Source organism: Pristiophorus japonicus, chromosome 5 (assembly GCF_044704955.1).
Source record: "Pristiophorus japonicus isolate sPriJap1 chromosome 5, sPriJap1.hap1, whole genome shotgun sequence".
In the NCBI taxonomy this organism is placed as follows: domain Eukaryota; kingdom Metazoa; phylum Chordata; class Chondrichthyes; family Pristiophoridae; genus Pristiophorus; species Pristiophorus japonicus.
The window spans coordinates 252,212,486-252,229,083 of record NC_091981.1 but is presented as its reverse complement, the minus strand read 5'-3'; the positions used below and the strand labels follow the sequence as shown (position 1 = coordinate 252,229,083).

General features: G+C 50.3%; 1 protein-coding gene across 5 annotated transcripts in view; it reads left to right on the top strand.

The window, feature by feature from the left end:
* The first annotated feature begins 13,052 nt into the window (after window positions 1-13,052).
* Window positions 13,053-16,598, top strand: part of cul2 (cullin 2) — a 111,231-nt gene continuing 107,685 nt past the window's right edge. For 4 of the 5 annotated variants that reach the window (XM_070881553.1, XM_070881557.1, XM_070881555.1 and 1 more), the window contains exon 1: window positions 13,054-13,347. The gene's annotated coding sequence lies outside the window, so the exon portion shown is untranslated. Of the gene's footprint in view, window positions 13,348-16,598 lie in introns of all 5 variants that reach the window. The other variant, XM_070881556.1, reaches the window with a different exon arrangement.

Below are 16,598 nucleotides of genomic sequence, written 5' to 3'. Positions count from 1 at the left end.
TTCTCACCCTCCATCTGAATTTGAAACTCAATCGATAGAGTTATGACATTGAAAAGGAAATTATACAATTCGTGGTGTGCATTACAAGCCATGAAGCAGCGGAGATGAGATAAAGGCTTTGATTTGCAGATAGTTCAGAGAGATGTGAAAGAACAATAGCAATAATATTGGATTAATATAACTATCCCAAGACAGACTACAATAAAGTGATCAAAGTGGGATATAATTTTAAAAATGCATCCAGACTTGTTAGAAATGTTCATTATTATTTCCGGCAGAAATGTTAGCAAATAGATCAGTAGATCAGCAGTGGGAAATTTTCAAACTGAGATGGATTGAATGCAAAATAAATATATTCCTATAAGACAAAAAAAGGCTTGTATCAAAGCATACAGACCCATGACTAGAAAGATTAAAACTCAAACTTAAAATGAGGGCTAAGGATAATAAAGAAAATTGTGAGGAATATTTAAAATCATAGAATGAATCAGCACAGAAGAAGGCCTTTCGGCCCATCGTGCCAGTGCTAGCTCTTTGAAAGAGCTATCCAATTAGTGACACTCCCCTGCTTTTTCCCCATAGCCCTGCATAATTTTCCCCTTCAAGTATTTATCCAATTCCCCTTTGAAATTTACTACTGATCCCTTTCAGGCAGTGAATTCCAGAGTATAACAACTTGCTGCTTAAAAAAATGTTTTCTGCCTGTCGTCTCAGGCTACTTTGCCAAGTAACTTAAATCTGTGTCCTCTGGTTACCGAGGCTTCTTCCACTGGAAACAGTTTCTCATTAATTACTCTATCAAAACCATTCATAGTTTTGAACATTTCTATAAAATCTCCTCTTAACCTTCTCTGCTCCAACAAGGACAACCCAGTCCAGTCTCTCCACATAACTGAAGACCCTCATGCTTGGTACCTTTCGCGTAAATCTCCTCTGCACCTTCATGAAGGCCTTGACATCCTTCCTAAAGTGGCTCCACTGGCTTAAACATCCACTCTCTCCACCATCGGTATACCATGGCTGTAATGTGTACTACCTACAGGGTGCATTGTAGCAACTCGCCAAGGCTTCTTCGGTGAGAAATCTCGATCTGTCGTCATAACAGTTCAACCTTTGTCAAATGAGCCATTGCCAGAGAGGCAGCCTGTTGCAGGCCCATCCCAGGACTTAGCGGTCCTGAGAGTAGCCACCTAGCTCTCAATCCCCTGGCAGTCAGATAGCACTTAGAAATATTAGAATAGGCCATTGAAGACATTGCATGGGCTGCAAGGGATATACTGTCATGTATGTACATTCTGTTTGTAGCCACCAGATGATGTCATTGTTGGAGGCCACTGAGCAGGACGCACATGGTGCTGCTCAGGTATAAAAGGCCAGCCATTTTGAGAGTCAGGCACTTTGGGCCGAAATAAAGCAGAGCCAAGGTTGTATCTGGCTTATTTAAACAGTACTCAGTTTGAACCTTTATTGCATACATAACATTTGGCGATGAGAATACAAAAACCTTTGTTTGCAAAATGAGCACGATTGGATTTTTAGAGCTATTCGTGGAGGGAGAAGATTGGGCATACTTTGTGAGCCATTTGAACCAGTACTTCGTGGCCAACAAAATGAAGGGGTCGACGATGCAGATCGGCACCGGGCTGTGTTCCTCACTGTGTGCGGTTCAAAGATCTACGGTCTGATAAAGAATCTACTCGTGCCTAATGATCCAACAGAGAAAACGTACGAGGTGTTGTGTACATTAGTACGAGAATACCTCAAACCAGATGACGGCATCATCATCTCGAGATACAGGTTTTATACACGCGTTCGATTGGAGGGCCAGAGCGCGGCGGAATTCGTTGCCGACCTGAGACGTCTAGCGGACCGTGCAAGTTCGGTATGGTATTGGCAGACATGCTGCAGGTCCTCTTTGTTATCGGTATCGACCATGAGGTGATCCTGCGCAAACTTCTGGTGGTGGAGGAGTTGGATTTAAAAAGGGCCACCCAGATTGCTCAATCATGTATGATGACGGACAGGAGTCTAAAGCAAATAGCGGTGAAGAACCGAACCTCGGCAAGTACTGTAAATGCGATTGATTCGGCGTTTGGCAGAGCGACACATGGCAGGGCCCATCCGGCTGTGTTTGCGAAACCTGTGGCTGCCCAAAGTGCGCCAGCGGGAATGTATCCGACTTCTCCGTGTTGGCGTTGTGAGGGAAATCATCGGCACCAGCAGTGCCGATTTAAGCAATATAGTTGCAAAGGCTGTCTGAGAGTGGGGCATCTCCAATGAAAGTGTCCGAAAATGAGCAAGCGAGTTGCGACACAACACGTGGAGGATGAGAGTCAGACTAGCGCGGATACGGATACAGAATCCGAGATGCCAGAGGAGGAAGTGTATGGATGGTACTCCTTCATAACCAAGAGTAAACTAATTTTGATTCATGTGAAGTTTAATGGGATACCGGTATCGATGGAAGTGGTCACGAGGGCAAGTCAATTGATCATGAATGAGAGGGCATTGTATAAGCTGTGGGATTCTAAGACTGCTGAGCCCTGTTAACGCCAAGCTGCGCACGTACACCAAAGAACTGATCAAGGTGATTGGCAGTGCACACATTAATGTGTCATATGATGCGGTTCACGAGTTACCGCTGTGGATTGTTCCAGGTAATGGCCCAACGCTGCTCGGTAGGAGCTGGTTGGAGAAAATTAGATGCGACTGGAATAAAGGCGTTGTCATTGGAGGAAGATACATGTGCCCAAGTATTGAGCAAGTTGCCCTCACTTTTCGAACCGGGTATCGGCAACTTCACGGGAGCCAAGGTGCAGATCCACGTGGACGCAGATGCAAGACCCGTCCATCATAAAGCTAGGGCAGTGCTGTACATGATGAGGGAGAAGGTCAAAATTGAACTGGACAGACTCCAGTGTGAAGGGATCATATCACTGGTCGAATTTAGTGAATGGGCCAGCCCATTGTTCCTGAGCTGAAAAGTGATGGCACAGTCAGAATCTGTGGAGACTACAAGGCTACGATCAACAGGGTTTCGAAACAGGACCAGTACCCGTTACCGAAGGCTGATGACTTGTTTCCGACACTAGCCGGAGGGAAGTCGTTCACAAAACTGGACTTGACATCGGCCTATATGACACAGGAGTTGGTCGAGATGTCGAAGAGACTTACGTGCATTAACACGCACAAAGGACTGCTTATTTGCGACAGGTGCCCTTTCGGAATTCGCTCGGCTGCAGCAATATTCCAGAGGAATATGGAAAGTCTACTGAAGTCCGTTCCCAGAACTGTCGTGTTCCAAGATGACATCCTGATCACCGGTCATGACTCCAAGGAACATCTGAACAACCTGGAAGAAGTTCTACTGCGTTGGATAGAGTGGAACTCAGACTGAAATGCTCGAAGTGCGTCTTCATGGCACAGGAAGTCGAATTCCTTGGGAGAAAAATCGCCGCTGATGGCATCAGATCTACTCACGTGAAAACCAAGGCCATCAAGAATGCACCCAAGCCGCAGAATGCGAAGGAGCTGCGTTCGTTCCTGGGTCTACTCAACTACTTTAGTAACTTCCGACCTAAATTGAGCACCTTACTTGAACCACTGCACATGCTATTGAGAAAAGGCGACAACTGGGTGTGGGGTGCATCGCAAGACAGAACTTTCGAGAAAGCCACCAATCTGCTTTGCTCGAACAAGCTGCTGGTACATTATGACCCATGTAAATATTTAGTTTTGGCCTGTGACACATCGTCATATGGAATTGGTTGCTTGTTACAACAAGCCAATGAGTTGGGGAAACTTCAACCTGCCGCGTATGCATCCAAAAGTTTGTTTAAAGCAGAAAGAGCCTACAGCATGGTAGAAAAAGAAGCTTTAGCATGTGTGTATGGTGTTAAAAAGATGCATCAATGCCTGTTCGATCTGAGGTTCGAATTAGAGACTGATCACAAGCCGTTCATTTCATTGTTTTCCGAGGGCAAAGGTATCAATACCAACACTTCATCCTGCATCCAAAGGTGGGCGCTGACATTATCTGCCTATGATTATGTAATTCGCCATAGACCTGGCACAGAGAATTGTGCCAATGCTTTGAGCTGGTTGCCGTTGCCCGAACTGGAGATGGAAACGCCATAACCGGCGGATCTAAGGTTAATCATGGATGCTTTTGAGAGTGAAGGAACCCCTGTCACGGCTCAACAAGTTATGACCTGGACCAGCCAGGACCCGATTTTATCAGTGGTAAAGGGTTGCATCCTCAAAGGGGATTGGTCTGCCATACTTAAGCAAATGTGCGAGGAGGCCAAACAGTACATTCGTTGCAAGGACGAACTGTCGATTCAAGCAGATTGCATATTGTGGGGCAATCGCATTGTCATGCCCAAGAAAGGGAGAGGGAAGTTCGTGCGTGAGTTACACAGCACACATCCTGGGATAGTGATGATGAAGGCCATTGCCAGGTCCCACGTATGGTGGCCAGGAATTGATTCTGAGCTGGAAGCATGCGTGCATCAGTGCAACACTTGCATGCAGCTCAGCAAAGCACCAGCGGAATCGCTGCTGAGTCTGTGGTCGTGGCCATCCAAACCTTGGTCCAAAGGATCCATGTAGATTTCGCAGGTCCCTTCCTGGGCAAGATGTTTTTAGTGGTGGTCGATGCTTATTCAAAGTGGATAGAATGCATAATCATGTCATCCAGCATGTCCACAGCAACCATAGAGAATCTCAATGTCATGTTCGCGACACATGGTCTGCCTGACATAGTGGTGAGTGACAATGAGTCGTGCTTCACCAGTCAGGAGTTTCAGGAATTTGTGAAACTTAATGGCATAAAACATGTAAGGTCAGCATCGTTCAAGCCTGCGTCCAACGGGCAAGCTGAACGTGCAGTACAAATTATCAAGCAAAGCATGAGGCGAGTAACCCAAGGGTCACTGCAGACCCGCTTGTCCTGCATACTGCTGAGTTACAGGACAAGACCCCACACACTCACAGGGGTGAACTCATGATGAAAAGAGGTCTTAAGACGAAGCTATCTCTAGTACACCCGGATTTAAATAATCATGTTGAATACAGAAGACAAAGTCAACAAGGGTACCACGATCGCGCAACTGTGTCACGCGCGATTTCTGTTAATGATCCTGTATATGTGTTGAACTATAGTCAGGGTCCCAAATGAATCGCTGGTACAGTCATGGCCAAGGAGGGTAACAGAGTATTCATTATTAAGCTCAAGAATGGGCAAACTTGCAGGAAACACATGGATCAGATAAAGTTGAGGCACACAGATGAGCCAGAACAGTCGGATGAAGAAACCATCGACAACCAACAAACCTACCAGCAGTCTTCAGAGGACTCAAGGGTCATCAGTGAACCTGGAATTTCCATCACGGACCTGTTCAATAAAAATGGACAAGCAATTCCTGACATGGCCACTGCCACCCCCAACAAGTCAGCCATCTAGCCATCAGCCACAACAGACCCCGCACACTCACCCAAGGCTGGAATCGAACTGAGACGGTCAACCCGGGAGCGCAAAGCATCGGACCGTCTCAACCTGTGAAAGACTGTGATCTCAGAGGTGGGTATTGTCATGTATATACATTCTGTTTGTTGCCACCAGATGGCGTCATTGTTGGAGGCCACTGAGCAGCACACACATGGTGCTGCTCAGGTATAAAAGGCCAGCCATTTTGAGAGTCAGGCACTTTGGGCCTAAATAAAGCAGAGCCAAGGTTGTACCTTGCTTCGTTAAACAGTACTTAGTTTGAACCTTTATTGCATACATAACAGAAGGCATATGGAATACTTGCCTTTATTAGTCGAGGCATGGAATACAAGAGCAAGGATGTTATGCGTGAATTGTTAAAAAACACTGGTTAGGCTGCAGCTGGAGTACTGTGTGCAGTTCTGGTCACCACATTACAGGAAAGATGTGATTACACTGGAAAATGTGCAGAGGAGATTTACAAGAATGTTGCCTGGACTGAAGAATTTTGGCTATGAGGAAAGATTAGAGATGCTGGGTCAGTTTTGTTTGGAACCGAGGAGACTGAGGGGAGACCTGATTGAGGTGTATAAAATTATGAGGGGCCAGGATAGAGTGGATAGGAAGGACCTGTTTCCCTTGGTAGATGGGTCAACAACCAGGGGACATAGATTTAAAGTAAATGGGGGGAGGTTAAGAGGAGATATGAGGGGATATTTCTTCACCCAGAGGGTGGTGGGGGTCTGGAACTCACTGCCTGAAAGGGTGGTAGAGGCAGGAACCCTCATGACATTTAAAAAATACTTCGATATTCACTTAAAGTGCTGTAACCTACAGGGCTACGGACCAAGAGCTAGAAAGTGGGATTAGGCTGGATAGCTCTTGGTCGGCCGGCGCGGACACAATGGGCCGAAATGGCCTCCTTCCATGCTGTAAACTTCTATGATTCTATGATTCTAAGTCTTTTCTTTACAATCCAGAAACCCCTCATTCTTTCAGATGATTTAAAAAACGCAATAAGAATGATCCCAATATAAATAAAAAGACAAAAACTGCAAATATTGGATATCTGAAACAGAAAACTCTGAAAACACACAGCAGGTCAGGCAACATCTGTTGTGCAAAAAAACAAATTATGTTTCAAGTCTATACAAGTTCTGAGCAAGAATTCTATTTGAAAAGTTAACTTGTCTTTTTTTCTCTAAAGATGTGACTGACTTGTGTGTATTTCCAGCATTTTCTATTTTTATTAAGGATGATTTCTGAAAGTATGGATTTAAAGCTAAGAGAAAGAGAATTACACAGTCACACTTATTTTCATTGGAGAAAGAAGATTGAGGGAATTTAAAATGCTGAGAGGCAGAATAAATTTATATGCAAATATGTTATTTAACTTTGAGCAAGACCTAAGAACTGGAGGGGCACTAGTGCAGAATTAACAAAGCTACTTGTCCATGACTTGTGGAGAAAACACATGTGATAGATTGATCAAATGCAGTTATCTCAATTTACACTTTCTTATGTTCCTAACTGCATATTAATTCAGCCCCCTGACATTCATTGGCTCAGTATTCCTTCTAGTCCAGTACATCTAATTATGCTATTGGCACTCACTGCTTACATAAAAATATGTCAAATGTGGATGTAACAAAGCAAAATGGTATTTCATTTCATTGTAACTATTTGATTTTTAAATGAATCTTCCTCTTTTAGGACAGGTCAGGTTAGCTAGCAAAACCCTGTATGAATGTGAGAAGTAATTCTGGTAACTTTGGTTTTACAACCAAATATTAAACTCTGAACTTTCTGGGACCAAATTTTATTGGTGGGAGAGGATACATCTTGGGTGAATTACCCTTGAAAGAGGGTATAGGAATTTGGGTTGGAACTTGGATCTTTCCGGTTTCTCCCCATTTTCCACTCTGTCCCAAATTTCAATGGGAGGCAGGTAGGCGAGTCTTCCACCTGCTCCCCTTACATTAGGCAAGACCTTTTCAGCATGTTCTTAGGTCATCCAGTACGTAAATAAGCACAACAGCACTTGAGCCTTTTTTAAGCTGGTGTAAGCCCTTCAGAAAGCCTTAAGATGCAACCAAGATATGTGAGCCCAGAGGGCATTGGTTGTCTTTCAGATGAAGACCCTTAGTGCCCATAGGAGTATTCAAAAACAACTGGGGCCCTTTTTCTTTTCTGCCCTGCTCATGTTTACAGGCAGGGGACTGCCTGTTCCGCCGATGGAAATGACCCAGTTGCTCCTGATTTGCAATGTGATCAACATCCTGACAAGTTGACAGCTGAAGATCCCGCTCCACCGCACTTCAAGTGGCAAAGCAACAAACCTCTTCTGACATGTGAGAAATGCACATACATTTTTCTGAATTCTCCGAGATTAAGATACAATATTATGCAAATGCTAGCACATTTACCCAGAATTTCCTGGGGACTTTTGCAACGCTTGGCCAAAAACCCTCGCCGATACCTTAAATAGTTCATTACAGCACCTCCTTCCATTCAAGTCGCGAGTTTCCTTGGTCACCAAGTATCAATATGAGTTATGGCTCTCACCTGCTTTTCAGCTTGGGAGGATCATAAAAGTTGCGGAGATTCATCTCTAAAGTCTGGATTCATTTGAATGGACCTTTATGCATATATAATAAAAATAGGCTTCGACATTTCAACCTCAAAAATAGGTTATCATTATGTTCATTCTGAAGTAGAGCTCTCGAGCCAAATGTAAAATCATTAAATCAATTTATTTGATCTGTGAATACATTTGAATTCAAGTGTTCAAAATAATTGAGTAAAGATAGTCACTAATAAATCAAATAAGGAATTCAGGAGAGACCTCTTTACTCAGAGTGGTGAGAATGTGGAACTCGCAACCACGTGACGTGATGAGGCAAATAGTATACATACATTTGAGGGGAAGCTCAATAAATACAGAGAAAGGAATAGAATGGCATGTTGATGGCATGAAATGAAGTAAGGTGGGAGGAGGCTGGTGTGAAGCTTAAACACCGGCACAGACCAGTTGGGCACAATAACATATTGCTTAAGACAGAAAGCAACATAACTAGTACAACACAACTGAATAAACTTGAACATAAAATAACACTTGACTCATGTTTATTTCTGTGACTTGGATGAGCCAGTTTGCCAGCACACAATTTGTGCAATCTTAGTCTGATTTTGGAGAGTTTCAACCGCTAATCAGTCAGTACATTCAAGCGGCTTCTATACTCGTTTTCAATATAAATAAGTGAAGGAAATCCCAATTCACACAGATAGTTCAGTGGCTCCTTGGGATAACTGAGAGCCAGAACTGAGCAAAATACATGACTTTAAAATTGTGTCTCAAAACAGAGTTATCGACATCATTGAACAAATTTCCTTTTAGATCTACAGCAACCGAAGCCTTTGCTACAAAGTTCTTTGAAAACGGATTTTGAACCCAGAGGGTTCTGTCATCCTGCAGAAAACTTTCCTCCTTTTCTCTCCAGATGGAACAGGCTTGAGGGGTTGAATGGCCGACACCTGTTCCTATGTTCTCCTTGGGAGAATAAATATACACTGTTAAAACCCACTGTATTAAGTGAGTGATCTGGTTCTGGAGTTCGTGTGAGAGAGTGATCTGCAGCAACAGTCAGTGTGTGTGAATAAGTGATCTGGAGCTGCACACAGTGTGAATGTGTGTTTTGGAGGTGGTGTTGGTGAGTGATCGAGAGTGTGAGTGTGATCGGGATCTTAAGCCTGTGTGAGTGCAATCTGAAGCCAGATCTGGAGCTGGAGGCCTTTGTTACCTCTAGACAACTATACCATTGCTCTCCGAGCCGGCCTCTCACCTTTCACCCTCCATAAACTTGAGCTCATCCAAAACTTTGCTGCCTGTATCCTAACTTGCACCAAGTCCCATTCACCTATCACTCCTGTGTTCCCTGACCTATATTGGCACCCAGTCTGGCAACACCTTAATTCGAAAATTCTCATCCCTGTTTTCAAATCCCTCTCTGGGTTCACCCCTCCCTATCTATGCAACTTCTCCAACTCTACAACCGTCCACAATCTCTGCACTCCTCCAGTCCTGGCCTCTTGCGTATCCATGATTTTCATCAGTCCACTATTAGACTCTAGGTCCAATGCTCTGGAATTCCCTTTCTAAATATCTCATTAAAGCCTACTTTTTGGACACCGGTCCTAATAGCTCCTTATGTGGCTCGTGTGAAATTTTGTTTGATAACATTCTTGTGAAGTACAATATTAACGGAGCTATATAAATGCAAGTGGTTGTTGTTTTTGGAGTCAATGTCAGTAACCTAGGGCTAGGATCATTGAGAGTAAGTGTTTGAGAGCTGGAGTGGGTGTGAATGAGTGATCTGGAATCAGTATGAGTGAGTGATATGAAGTCAATATGATTGAGTTGTAGTTACTCTGAGTGATCTGAAGGTGGTATAAGTGAGTGCGTGATCTGGAGCTGAATAAATCATTCGGCCTTGATGCCATGCATTGTAGTCTTTTGAAGGAAGTCAGAGATGAGATCAGAGAGGAATCAGGATAAACTTATAAAAGACATGTCAAATTTAAGACATAACTAATTGGTTAAAGGAAACGTGGTAAATATTGTGTATATGGATTTTCAGAAGGCATTGAACAAGGTATCTACCTGAGGCTTTTACATGAATTCAGGCATTCAGTATGAGAAAATTCATCATCATCATAGGCAGTCCCTTGGAATCGAGGAAGACTTGCTTCCACTCTTAACATGAGTTATTAGGTGGCTGTGCAGTCCAATACGAGAACCACAGTATCTGTCACAGGTGGGACAGATAGTTGAGGGAAGGGATGGGTGGCTGGTTTGCCGCACGCTCTTTCTGCTGGCTGCGCTTGATTTCTGCATGCTCTCGGGGACGAGACTCGAGGAGCTTAGCGCCCTCCCGGATGCATTTCCTCCAATTAGGGCGGTCTTTGGCCAGGGACTCCCAGGTGTCAGTGGGGATGTTGCACTTTATCAGGGAGGCTTTGAGGACGTCCTTGCAACGTTTCCGCTGCCCACCTTTGGCTTGTTTGCTGTGAAGGAGTTCCAAGTAGAGCGCTTGCTTTGGGAGTCTCCTGTCTGGCATGCGAACTATGTGACCTGCCTAGCGGAGCTGATTAAGTATGGTCGGTGTTTCAATGCTGGGGATGTTGGCCTGGTCGAGGACGCTAATGTTGGTACGTCTGTCCTCCCTGGGGATTTGTAGGATCTTAAGGAGACATCGTTGGTGGTATTTCTTCAGTGACTTGAGGTGTCCGCTGTACATGGTCCATGTTTCTGGGCCATACAGGAGGGCGGGTATTACTACAGCCCTTTAGACCATGAGCTTGGTGACAGTTTTGAGGGCCTGGTCTTCAAACACTCTTTTCCTCAGGTGGCCGAAGGCTGCACTGACGCACTGGAGGCGATGTTGGATCTCGTCGTCAAGGCTCCTGAGATAAGGGAAGTGGTCCACGTTGTTCAGGGCCGTGCCGTGGATCATGAGAAAATGTAACAGCATGGATACAATGTTGGTTGATCACCAGGAAACAAAGGATTCGAGTTAATGAGTGTTGCCTGGATCGGAAAAGTGATGTACCTGTTCTTCAGATGTGGGTCTACGAAAGTAAATATAGATGATTTGGTCTTACACACAGTTGAAATGTGCTGATATATAAAATAGGGGATTCAGCAGACAGCAAGCAGAATTATAAAAGACTTCAGGGGGACACAGGTAGGGTAACGGAATGTGCAGACAAGTGGCAGATGCATTTTAATGTGGAGAATTATGAGACAATACGTTTTAGGAGAAAAAATGAAGAATTATAGAATACACTATGTAAAGAAACATTGCATTCTTCAAAGAGAGTGGGGCAGTGGGATTAGTTTCAGATAGCTCTAGCAAAGAAATGACAGGCACTCTAGACAGAAAGGCCTTGTTCTCCAACTTTTATAGTTCTATGGAGTCATTAAAAATGAATCATCTGTTGTGGGTGTGAATAAGTGAAGTGGTGTTGGAGTTAGTGTAAAAGATCATGAGCTGCTGTGACGGTGAATGATCAGGCATCATTGAGTGAATCTGGAGCTGGGGCTAGTATGGTTGCTCTGCAGTTGGAGTCGAAGTGTGTGAGTGAGTGATCTGGATTCAGCGTGAGTGATCTGGAGTCAATGTGATCATTTGCATCACCTGGATCTGGAGTTAATGTGAATTGTCTGAAGTTAGTGTGAGTGAGTAATTTGGAATCAGTGTGAGTGAGGGAGTGATATAGAATCAATGTGAGTCGGGTTTGAGAGAGTGAATACGTGAGTGGGAAAGTGAGTGATGTGGAAACGGTGCAAGTGATCTGTCGTCAGTTTGGGTGAGTGATCTGGAGTCACCTCCGGGACTACCAGGTACTTTCGTTGAACTTTTTTGGGTCAGAGGCGTTCGTACAAAGGAAATCTCCGACTGCAATTTCCCCCCCAGTGTGAGTGATCTGGAATCAATTTAAGTTTATCCAGAGTGAGTGTGAGTGAGGGAATTAATGAATGCTGTTATCAGTGCAAGTGATCTAGAGTTGCTGTGAGTGAACAAGCAAGTAACTGGCCTGGAGTCAATGCAAGCAATCTTGTGATACTGTGAATGAGGGAATTACTGTTTGCTCTGGGAGTGAAAATGATCTAGAGTTGGTGTGAGTGAGGAAGCAAGTACCTGATCTGGAGTCAGTGTGAATGAGTGAGTGAATGTGAGTGATGTAGAGTCAATGTGAATGAACACAGGGAAAGGGTGGAGGAGTGGGACTAGCTGAAGTGCTCTTGCAGAGAGCTGGCATGGACACGACAGATTGAATGGCCTCTTTCTGTGCTGTAACCATTCTATGAATCTATGTGGAGTCAGTGTGAGTGAGAGAGCGTCTGATCTGGAGTGAGTGTGAGTGATCTGGAGTCAGTGTGATGTGCGGGAGAGTCAGTGTGAGTGATCTGGAGTGAGTGTGAGTGATCTGGAGTGAGTGTGAGTGAGGGAGTGTCTGATCAGGAGTGAGTGTGAGTTATCTGGAGTCAGTGTGACGTGAGGGAGAGTTAGCATGAGTGATCTGGAGTGAGTGTGAGGGAGAGTCAGTGTAAGTGATCTGGAGTGAGTGTAAGTGATCTGGAGTCAGTGAGTGATCTGGAGTCAGCGTGAGTGATCTGGAGTCAGTTAGTGATCTGGAGTCAGTGTGAGTGAGTGGTTGATCTGGAGTCAGTCTGAGTGAGGGAGAGGCTGATCTGGAGTGAGTATGAGTAATCTGGAGTGTGAGTGAGGAGGAGGCTGATCTGGAGTGTGTGTGAGAAGGAAGCTGATATGAGGTGAGTGCGAGTGATCTCGAGTCATTGTGAGTTAGGGAGAATCTGCTCTGCGGTAGTGTGAATGATCCGGAGTGAGTGAGGGGGAGGTTTATCTGCGGTGAGTTTGAGTGATCTGGAGTGAGTGTCAGTGAGGGAGAGGCTGATAGGGAGTGAGTGTGAGCGATCTGGAGTGAGTTTGAGTGAGGGAGAGGCTGATCTGCAGTGAGTTGAGTGATTTGGAGTGAGTGTGGGTGATCTGCTGTCAGTGTGAATGATCTGGAGTGAGTGTGAGTGAGAGGATGATTTGGAGTGAATGTGAGTGATCTGGAGTGAGTGAGAGGCTGATCTGGAGTCAGTGAGTGGTCCGGATCCACAGGCGGGCAGGGGTCGCTCTCTCGCACTTTGAGTGCCGCGGCCGCCGTACACACGCCGCTGGATCCGAGCAGCCCAGCCCAGGAGAGCGGGCGGACCGCGAGGGAAGCGGTCGCCGCGGCGCCGGGGATACAGCTCGAGCGGTGAAAGGGTAGCCGGGCTGAGCCGGACGGTAAGCAGCGAGGTCGGGGCCGTGGATCAGGTGATGTCGGGGCGAGGAACGGGGCAGGGGCTCCAAGGCCGGCCTCTGTCAGTCGGCTCGGAGCGGCCCGGGGGAGGATTTGGCCTGTGGGCGGCCGGCCGGCAAACGGTGCCTCCGGGACTTGGGTCCGGGGGAAGCGGCAGTGAGAGGCCGGAGAGCCGGCGGCTGTCTCCGGGCCGGGGCTGTGAGTGCGGGAGCAGGCTCCGGGCCTGTGTCCTCGGCCGGTGTGTGAGGGCAGCTGGGGGACACTAGGGGCCCGGCGCCGGGACAAGTTCAGGAGATTGGGCTCAAACTCTGTGGTGTGGGAACCAATCAGAGGTCGGACCCTCAACCCCCTCCCCTCCAACTCCCCTCCCTCCAACTCCCCCTCCCCCTCCCATTCCCCCTCCCCCTCCCCCTCCCATTCCCCCTCCCCCCTCCCCCTCCCATTCCCCCTCCCCCTCCCCCTCCCATTCCCCCTCCCCCTCCCCCTCCCATTCCCCCTCCCCCTCCCCCTCCCATTCCCCCTCCCCTCCCCTCCAACTCCCCCTCCCCTCCAACTCCCCCTCCCCTCCAACTCCCCCCTCCCCTCCCCTCCAACTCCCCCTCCCCTCCCCCTCCACTCCCCTCCAACTCCCCCTCCCCCCTCCCCTCCAACTCCCCCCCTCCCCTCCCCTCCAACTCCCCCCTCCCCTCCCCTCCAACTCCCCCCCTCCCCTCCCCTCCAACTCCCCCCTCCCCTCCCCTCCAACTCCCCCCCTCCCCTCCCCTCCAACTCCCCCCCTCCCCTCCAACTCCCCCCCTCCCCTCCAACTCCCCCCCCTCCCCTCCAACTCCCCCCCTCCCCTCCCCTCCAACTCCCCCCCTCCCCTCCCCTCCCCTCCAACTCCCCCCCTCCCCTCCCCTCCAACTCCCCCCCTCCCCTCCCCTCCAACTCCCCCCCTCCCCTCCAACTCCCCCCCTCCCCTCCCCTCCAACTCCCCACTCCCCTCCCCTCCAACTCCCCCCTCCCCTCCCCTCCAACTCCCCCCCCTCCCCTCCCCTCCAACTCCCCCCCCCTCCCCTCCCCTCCAACTCCCACAACCCACTCCCCTCCAACTCCCCCCCTCCCCTCCAACTCCCCCCTCCCCTCCAACTCCCCCCCTCCCCTCCAACTCCCCCCTCCCCTCCAACTCCCCCTCCCCTCCCCTCCAACTCCCCCTCCCCTCCCCTCCAACTCCCCCTCCCCTCCAACTCCCCCTCCCCTCCAACTCCCCCTCCCCTCCCCCTCCCTCCAACTCCCCCCTCCCAACTCCACCCTCCCCTCCAACTCCCCCTCCCCTCCAACTCCCCCTCCCCTCCCCTCCCCTCCAACTCCCCCTCCCCTCCCCTCCAACTCCCCCTCCCCTCCCCTCCAACTCCCCCTCCCTCCCCTCCCCTCCAACTCCCCCTCCCCTCCCCTCCCAACTCCCCCTCCCCTCCCCTCCAACTCCCCCTCCAACTCCCTCCCCTCCCCTCCAACTCCCCTCCCTCCACCTCCCCCTCCCCTCCAACTCCCCTCCCCTCCAACTCCCCCTCCCCTCCAACTCCCCCCTCCCCTCCCCTCCAACTCCCCCTCCCCTCCCCTCCAACTCCCCCTCCCCTCCCCTCCAACTCCCCTCCCCTCCCCTCCAACTCCCCCTCCCCTCCAACTCCCCCCTCCCCTCCAACTCCCCCTCCCCTCCAACTCCCCCCTCCCCTCCAACTCCCCTAACCCCTCCCCTCCAACTCCCCCTCCCCTCCCCTCCAACTCCCCTCCCCTCCCCTCCAACTCCCCTCCCCTCCAACTCCCCTCCCCTCCAACTCCCCCTCCCCCTCCCCTCCCCTCCACTCCCCTCCCCTCCAACTCCCCCTCCCCTCCAACTCCCCCTCCCCTCCAACTCCCCCTCCCCTCCAACTCCCCCTCCCCTCCCAACTCCCCTCCCTCCAACTCCCCCTCCCCTCCAACTCCCCCTCCCCTCCAACTCCCCTCCCCTCCAACTCCCCCTCCCCTCCACTCCCCTCCCACCCTCCCCCAACTCCCCCCCCTCCAACTCCCCTCCCTCCCCTCCCCCCCCTCCAACTCCCCCTCCCCCCTCCCCTCCAACTCCCCCTCCCCTCCAACTCCCCCTCCCCTCCAACTCCCCCCTCCCCTCCAACCTCCCCTCCCCTCCAACTCCCCCTCCCTCCCCCCCTCCCTCCAACTCCCCCTCCCCTCCCCTCCACCCCTCCCCTCCCCTCCAACTCCCCCTCCCCTCCCCTCCAACTCCCCTCCCCTCCCTCCAACTCCCCTCCCCCTCCCCTCCAACTCCCCCTCCCCTCCCCTCCAACTCCCCCTCCCCTCCAACTCCCCCTCCCTCCCCTCCAACTCCCCTCCAACCCCCTCCACTCCAACTCCCCTCCCTCCAACTCCCCCCCTCCCCTCCAACTCCCCTCCCCTCCAACTCCCCCTCCCCTCCAACTCCCCCTCCCCTCCAACTCCCCTCCCCTCCAACTCCCCCTCCCCTCCAACTCCCCCTCCCCTCCAACTCCCCCTCCCCTCCAACTCCCCCTCCCCCCCTCCAACTCCCCCTCCCCTCCAACTCCACACTCCCCTCCAACTCCCCAACTCCCCTCCCCTCCAACTCCCCTCCCACTCCCCCTCCCCTCCAACTCCCCCCTCCCCCTCCCCTCTACTCCCCCCTCCCCTCCAACTCCCCCTCCCCTCCAACTCCCCCTCCCCTCCAACCCCCCTCTCCTCACCTCCAACTCCCCCTCCCCTCCCCTCCAACTCCCCTCCCCTCCAACTCCCCCTCCCTCCCCTCCAACTCCTTCCTCCCCTCCAACTCCCCCTCCCCTCCAACTCCCCTCCCCGCCAACTCCCCCTCCCCGCCAACCCCCCTCCCCGCCAACTCCCCTCCCCGCCAACTCCCCCTCCCCGCCAACTCCCCCTCCCCGCCAACTCCCCCTCCCCTCCCCTCCAACTCACCCTCCCCTCCCCTCCAACTCACCCTCCCCTCCCCTCCAACTCCCCCTCCCCTCCCCTCCAACTCCCCCTCCCCTCCCCTCCAACTCCCCCTCCCCTCCCCTCCAACTCCCCCTCCCCTCCCCTCCAACTCCCCTCCCCTCCCCTCCAACTCCCCCTCCCCTCCAACTCCCCCTCCCCTCCAACTCCCCTCCCCTCCAACTCCCCCTCCCCTCCAGCTCCCCCTCCCCTCCAGCTCCCCCTCCCCTCCAACTCCCGCCCTTCCCCTCCTTGATCCTCT